Genomic DNA, 8475 nt, shown 5'->3' with positions numbered 1-8475 from the left:
TCCTTTAGGATATCCCATTCGTCCATCCCATGTCGCAGCTCAGTTTCCAGATACCAGTTCATTGGGATGGTATCCAAAGTATGAAAAATATGTGATCCCATTCTGGCTACGGTTCCTCTACCCATGCTTGATTCCATCACGCCAAATGGTCGCATTGATCATCCTTCCCTGTGTATTTCTCTATTATACGGGTATTGGCGTACCAAAACTTTATCTTCATCATTCTCCGATATTCTTTCCAATCGGAAAAGATGACATTATGCGTACCCCACCAATAGGAAGATGTAGCTTGCAGTGCCAAATCTAGCGCTTGGAACCAATTCTCTTCTAGCACATCACTTTCGAAATTTTCCAAAAGAAAATTAATATCTTCTAACCCATCATAATAAGGTAAATTCCATACCTTAGTAGATATGCAGTGAAGTGATTTCGTTAACATGTTACAACATAGCGAGGAGACTTTGTGTAATTGGTTTTGCTAATGCTGCAACTCCTCATCAGAATCTGAAGTGCAGGAACTGTCCTTATCCCATGCAATTCGTCCATCCATAGTAGGGTTGATCCAGTCCTCATCACATTAAGTGATCTTGTAGATTTGATCCAGGTCGTCTTCTTCTTCATAATCACAGACTGGTTCAGTATATCGTGCACCCTCAGTTGGATCCAATGGAACAATGACCCGGAGCTCATTTCTTTCGAACATCATTCTACGCTTCTTAAGATTAATAATGACGTCCATATCAAAATTCCAATCAATGCCTAATAGTGCAGGGTAAGGGTTACTATCATCAACTATTTCGATCACTTCAAAATCAGCTAGGGCGCTTGTTCCTTTAATATCTACCATGACCCCATATAGGCGCCCCATGGGAATGATATTTTGTTGGTTCGCCATGCGTATCTAGATAGGAGGCCATTGCAGTGTAGGCCTCCCAATTATTTCCCATGTTTTCTTCAGCAGAACATTCGCATCAAATCCTAAATCGAGAATTACCTGGTCCATCTCATACTCCCCAATTTGCGTAGTTAGTCTCATCTTGCGACCTATTCACTTCTTGTTTTTGCCCACTTTTTACTGCGCACTGTTTTGGAGGATTTTTAATCTTACCTGTACAATTATCAATCAGTTCCTATAGCCCTTCTACCTCCCTTCTATCTCGTAGAAGTTTAATATAAGTCTTCAATAATGTGGCTAACAATGAGGGGTCTACATCTTGTGCGCTATTGTTTCCTCCAGGATTTTCCGGACTTCCCGAGGTAGAATATTCTACGAAGCTCTTTTTAGCTTCCATAAAAGTTTATTTTGTGTGGCTTAGGTCAAACCCAACTTCCTTCTCAGCTCCCTTGCATACCCATCCTTCGGCGTCCGACTGCTTCCCTTTATCTTCTCCAATGGATATGCTACTTCACGTCACAATATTAATGCTAGGATGCTCTTCGTGAGGCTCCACTCTCATCATTTGGATATTCTATGTAGGTACTTGAGCTTTCTTTTCTTGTGTCTTTGCTATAAGTACTGGGCAATCTTTTATAACATGGTTAAACTGCCGGCAATGCTGACAAGAGGGGTGTGTTTGATTCTAACAGTCACGCGCAAAATGACCTACCTCTCCACAATTGTAACAAATAACCTATCCACGACCCCTTCTAGCTCCTCGTCCTCGTCCTCTTCCTTGGCCTTGGAATCCACCGCACGCTGCACCCACACCCTAATCTCGAGGCTGATTTCCCTCCTGCATCCTATATGTAGAGTTCGGCTCCATCATCAGTTCATAGCTTCGGTAATTGCATTCACCATGCCCAACCGATTTGGAGAAAGTGAAAAATAGATGTTACGGAGTTTGTACAAACTTTAGCAGGAGATGACAGTTATCAGTGGTGTGCTGCCTAGAGATTTGACAGATAGTGCACCATAAGGCCACTCTTGTGCTTGGCCCAATAATATTCTCTGGCTTTAGGGGGACAAGACCTCCCCCAATAAGGTAATTCTGATAGTCTAGGTAGTGGTCCTTATTATGACCATGGTCTTCACATTTCAGGCACCCAACGTCCGTGCACACCTCGGGTTGGACTTCCTTTCCCTTCTTAAGGCTCTGTAACTCCATGTGCAAGCTGGCTAGTTGTGACTAAATCTTTTGTACCCCCAGATTCATATCCTGCACAGGTGAAGCCTCCAATCTCATGGAAATCTCCAAGGCTTCAACTTGCATTCCTATTTTCTGTTGCGATAGTGGTAATCTCAGATGAGGTAGGAGCGAAGCAATGTACCAGTCTCTATGTTGATCATCTATAATTCTCATGTTAGCCTGTTGAATCAGACACTTCAATCGTTGATCAAAGTCCCACGTGGACTCGTTGACCCTCTACTGAATCTCTTTAAATTATTTTACTGACTGGGCTTGTGATTTGGGTTTCTTAAACTCATTGTTCAATTTTGGTTGGGTTTCTAGCATAGTCGCATTGGGTTTATCTGAGAAAAACTTGATATACGAACTCGACGCTCTGTTCTATAGCACTATGACCAACTTTGCTTTCTTCATGTTGTCATCAGTTAACTACTGTGCCTTCCATACAACATCTGTAACGAACCAAAGTTTCTCACGGTCTTCAGTCCCCAGACCCTTAAATACATGAATCTTCATCATGTTTGCCATGTTGATCAATGGAGGTGGAGGTGGAGGCGAAGGTGTAGGTGTGTGAGGTAGAGGTGGAGAAGGGAGTGGAGTGGATGGATGATGTATCCCTGTGATACCTTGGGTTACGATCTGCAACATGCTTCAAGGGCTTCTCAGAATACTACCTTCGTTGTCACTATCAAATGATCCTAAAAAGGGACTATATTCAGAGCCCGAATCTAGGTTCCTTCTGAATCCTCTCCCATTTCACATAGTCCAAAACATCAATTTAAAGTCATAACCCACTTTCACACAATAAAATCTTAATCTAGGTCTTAAGGGATTTCAGATACTAACTCTTGGTCCCTTGAACAACTTGTGCTTTGCTTCACTATAACTGGTGGACATATCGATTGTGAACTCTGTAATGCATCCGTGAAAAATATTATCGATCCGGTGGTCGACAGACTGCGCGAATTTTTTTCTAAAGCCTCCAAGCACTTCACTAGTTCTGGGGTCCACACAATAGGGCTATCAAGCTTCCATGTACCTTGACTATCTTCCAATTTTGACAACCACTCATGCAATTCGCAGGGGAAAGAGTAGAAGAATATCTTGTGTTTTTTTTTGAATAGGTATCTTTTCAGCCACTCTTCCTTCGACAAGCGTGGATTCCTATTCTTCTGAGATGGAAGCATGTGTAGTTTCCGATCTATCCACTTTTCAATCTCTTTCTTAGTGGGGAATCACTTATCACACATTCCTTAGATAGATCCCGATCTCGACAACAAAACCATTTGTTAGCTTGATGCGTCCTGACATAGGTTCAAAGTTAGTTGCACCAACCAACAAAACCCTAAACTGCTAGCGCTTTCAGCAACAACCCACGTAGCGTAGGCTGTAGTCTCACCTGAAGTAGTATTGGAGGATGACAAAACCAGGGTTTTGCATCTAGAGGTCTATGTGATGGGTTCCTGCGGCTTCTAGGGCTTAGTTCTGTCTTCGCGAACCCTAACCCTTATGACCCAAATAATTAAAGTAATTCACATAAACAACATCTATACCTTCGCGAAGGACTTTAAACATTCATAACATCAATAAATCATTCTTATATACTACTTTCATGCATAAGATAAGCATTCATTCATATAATTTCACATACATAGCGAAAATACAGAAATGTAGAAGTAAATACTCTTCTTCCCTGCGCACCCAGTTGCAGGGGCCCATGCACTCAGCCTGCGGACTTACTAGGGTATCCACGCACTTAGCTGCAGGAGCCTTCCCCTTCACCTAAGTACATGAAACATACTTTCATGCCTTAGCTTACTTGCCCAAAACAGATCTTCTATCAATTATTTAGTTTTTTCCTAGCCTCGCTATGAGCCTTCTATATATATCTTTTGCTTTTACAATACCATGGTTCGAGGACCATGGGCGGGTCTCAAAAATTCTTATCTCCTAACAGCCTAAGGGACTAAAGCCCCTTTGACTCTTATTACCTTTGTGGCCCGCTTCCACAAATCGCAGACATTACAATTCCACAAAAAATAAGTACCAAAACTTGACCCCAAGGGATCCTATCCCAACATTGTACATGATGGCACTGTCTACTCAATTGTTATCTAATATTGCAATCTTCCACGCGGATAACAAAGGTTTGAGTTCAAACCTCAAGCACTATTATCTTCATTGTTGCACAAAGGAACACAGGAGATTCTCATGGATCTCTTGTGGCAAGACGAGGCTTCTGGGGAAAAGGGGGCTGATACCCTTATACAAAAAATGCAGGTCACTGCCTATGTCATGTGTTTTAGAAGAAGGCAACCTCTCGATAGTAGAATAGGCGACATGGTAGGGTGCCATAATCTACAAGAGGAGCGCCTCCCAAACCCATTTCGAGTACTATACTACTTTGTTGAGACTCAACCTTTATAATTTATCCTTCGAAATATCAAAGTCCACAATGTCTTCCATGGGAATTAGGGTTACGATAGGAGTAACAGATTATCCCTCAAGGACACTAGTTCAAATTTTGATCACTGCCAGTCAGAGAAAGAGAGATTTGAAGCTCGACGACGTTGACGCCTAATCATGGGGATTGGGTGAACAATTGTAAATAATGTAAAAATAAGTAATGGAAAATGAAGAGTTACCGGGAGATGAAACCCAAGAGTCACTCCCTCATGTATATAACTATGAGCAATGTAAATGAATAAACAGATTTCATTTGAGGAGTTACCTCCTGGCCTGACATGGTATCAGAGCCAACACCATTTTTGGCTTCCCTCTCTACCCTTGTAACTCCTACCTGCCTATGTTTTGACCATTTTGCAGAACTAACACCTCTGCCATTGCTCCATTATCAAAGTTAAGCGTTAATCTATTAGTGCTATTGGAGGTTGTTGGAGTATCGATTTTATACTGCCTGGAGGATCAAAACCTGTGTTGATGGAGGATTTATTTTATGGTATGTCGATTTTTTTGAGTGGGGTTTACGTTGACTGCTACGGTATTAGTATGTTATAGTATTTTCCTCCTCACATTCTTCGGTCCCCTCAACGCTGTCATGGTGGCATCTGAGAATGTTGTGGTGGTCTTCAACATAAGTTCTTGCTACCTATTCTACAACCTGTTGGTTAACACCTCCTCCCCGGTTTGGTGTGGCCAACGTGATCCTTACCTCCCTCTAGGCTACATTTTACATTGACCATGCCCAAAAATGTTTCTCCCAAACGCAGCTTCCAAACACTGCATACGCAGACCTACCCTCCGCTCTGCCTCCATACGCCCCTCCCATACAGTCGACCCTCCCTCTGTGCACTATCTTGGCCCTCCGTTGCACAATCAGAACTCCCTCCTGCATAGTCAGCCTGACATACGTTGGCTTGGCCCTCCTCCTCTCGTGGTAATATGTTGGTAATAACATAACTCATCTCTCATCACTCCCCTCCCCACTGCGTTTCTTTTATGGTCACTGAAGTCCCATTCAGTTGTATTGTCCATACATGCACAGTATCCCCATGACTTCCATTCAGGGGTATGTGCTGACATGGTACCACTCCACTGCTCTACATTAACTCCACATTGCTGCTCAGTTCATAATATACTTTGTTCATAATAACTCTGTCATAATAACGCTGTCATGTACTTTGTCCATAATACGCTCAATTCATAATAACGCTGTCCAACACATACCCCCTACCCCATATACCTTCTAGCCCATATAAATCTTCTCCCTACTCCATATACACCTTCCCCCAATAACACCCTACCCATATAATACCTCTAATCTATACATCAAATTGTAATTTTTTACCCTAGAACTGCATTTTTTACCACCAGAAGTGAAAATTTTATACATTGGCAGCATAAGTACTTTTTTTACAGTACACAAATTTTAAATGCATTCATTTATATCTATTGTGGGAGTGGTTCTCATTGGCAATGAGAACTATGCAGAATGATCGCGAAAAATCAAACACACTCTCATTTTTAATGAGTTGTGGAAAGGAGTGTGTGTTGGAGAAGGAGACAAAGAACCAGAAAAGCCTACATCAGACAAGGAATTTTTCATTTTGGGAAAATAAGAACATCAAGGCTTATGCCTTGATTGCAGCATCAATAAATGAATAGGTGAGTCACCATATTTGTCCATTTTCAAATGCTTTCTAAGCCTTACAAAAATTGAAGGAACTCTATGACTCACACTCTGCACTTGAAGTTGTTCAACTCATGATTAAATTGTTCATCTTTGAATTACAAAATGATGATCCTCTTGCTCTTGCATTAGAAGTAAAATCTATTATGCATGATATAAAAGTCACTAATGTTGAACTGGACATTCCTATGATAGCTTTTGTAAAGGCACTTTATCCCACTTACTCAAATTATCTTGAGTCATTGCAAGCAAATGGAAACCTCAAAGAAATTACCTTTGACTCCCTTGTGAATGAATTTGCTGAGAGAGAGAAAGATTTTGGAAGAAGACAACTCCTTAGTCTTTTGAAGAGGCTGTGTGTCTTGCACATAGAGAAAAGAATCTTTCTCAAGATTCTTCTAGAGGAAGAGGTGGTCGAAGAGGAAGAGGAAGAAGAAATTTTAAAGGCAGGGGGGCAGGCACTCTCAAGGAGAAAATTTAGATTTACATTGCATATGTTGTAATAAAGATGGATCACATGATGCACCCACATGAAAGTTGCCTTGGGAAAGAATTGAGCAGGAAATAAATTAACCTAAAGGTAAAAATAATGACAAAGAGAAAGATAAAGCACTTGAATCCGTTCACTATGCTGTGGCACATTCTAATATTGGAGTAGATGAAGACTTATTTAATGCTTCACTTGCTTCTTGGAAAAATTATTGGTTGCTTGATTCAGGAGAAACTTTCCACATGAATTTTAAAAGAGATTTTTTTGAAGAATTTACTGACAATGTTGATGGACCAGTACACTTTGTAGACAAATCAAAACTCAAGCCATCAAGGCTTGGCACAATCAGGCTTAAATTGCCTGGTCTTCCAGACTTTCTTCTGCATGATGTTTTATATCTCCCACAGTTGAGGAGAAACTTGCTATCCTTGGTCCACATCTTCCAGCGAGGACACCCCATTCATATGTTTGATGGCAAGGTTGAGGTGAGAAAAGTATCAAATAACTCACTTGTCATGACGGGGATAGAAGAAGAAAGGCTTCTCAAGCTGCAAGGTACCTATTCTCGTGCACAAAATTTCTCATACAATTCTCATTATGATGAAGGTACATTTCCATCAAGTTTATTATGGCATGCTATATTTGGACACTTGAACTATGACAACCTCCACTTATTAAAGAAAAATGGTGTTACTAGTTTGCCTACAATTCGTAGGAAACTTAATCAATGCGATTCTTGCATTCTAGGAAAGCATAGCAAATAGTGTTTTCATGATTCACATTCAAGAGAACACAGAAAAATTGAGCTCATTCATTCAGATTTATGTGGTCCAATGCCTGTTCATTCTGCAAATGGATATAAATATATGATGACATTTATTGATGGCTACACCAGAATGTGTTGGGTTTATTTATTGAAGAAAAAATTTGATGCTTTTCAAACATTCAAGAATGTTATGAAACCAACTCACAAAAAGATAGAAAATAAAGATCAGTGCTTTAGAAATCAGCCCCTTCAAGGGGGAAACCTCCTTTACATCACATAAATGAATAATTCTTGGATGACACAATTGACAAGACCTCTTTTCTATATATAGGAGTCTAAGGGGTCATAATATAATCAGAGCCGACATAACAATAATAATGTAAGGGAATAATAATAACAATAGTGGGCTTCTATGGGCCACAATAATAACAATATGGGGACTACATGGGCACAACAATATAATAAGGGGGTTGTACTAATAACAATAAGGGGTTACACTAGTAGTATAGGGACCTAACATGCCGTTCTCCTTCAAAAAGTGTTGTCCTCAATGATTGAGTAGTTATTGATGCTTCTGCATAAAATTCTTGTCCTCCCATGTGGAATCTTCAGCGGGTAAGTTCGTCCACTTGATGAGATACTATGAAATTGATCGATTTTGTAGCTGTTCAGTTCTTGTTTCTGTGACTTCCCCAGGTTCCAATATGATTTTTCCTTCCTTGTCAAGTTCTGGCAATATTGTTTGAACTGGGATCTTCTGCAACTTTTGAATGAGTGGCCACACTTCTTCGTCCTTCTTCCATTCATCCCTTACTTCATTTATCCAATATGGTTGGACAATAAAAATAGCACAAAACAATGCTTCCACATCCTCATCCTTTCTTGAGAGTGAATATGCAACAACATTTTTCTTCCCTTTTTTGTAGATGATTTCAAAGTCATA

This window comes from Pinus tabuliformis, chromosome 9 (genome assembly GCF_031772625.1).
Source record: "Pinus tabuliformis cultivar Carrire ecotype Pingquan chromosome 9, CPIR1, whole genome shotgun sequence".
NCBI lineage: Eukaryota > Viridiplantae > Streptophyta > Pinopsida > Pinales > Pinaceae > Pinus > Pinus tabuliformis.
This window is presented reverse-complemented; position numbering follows the sequence as displayed.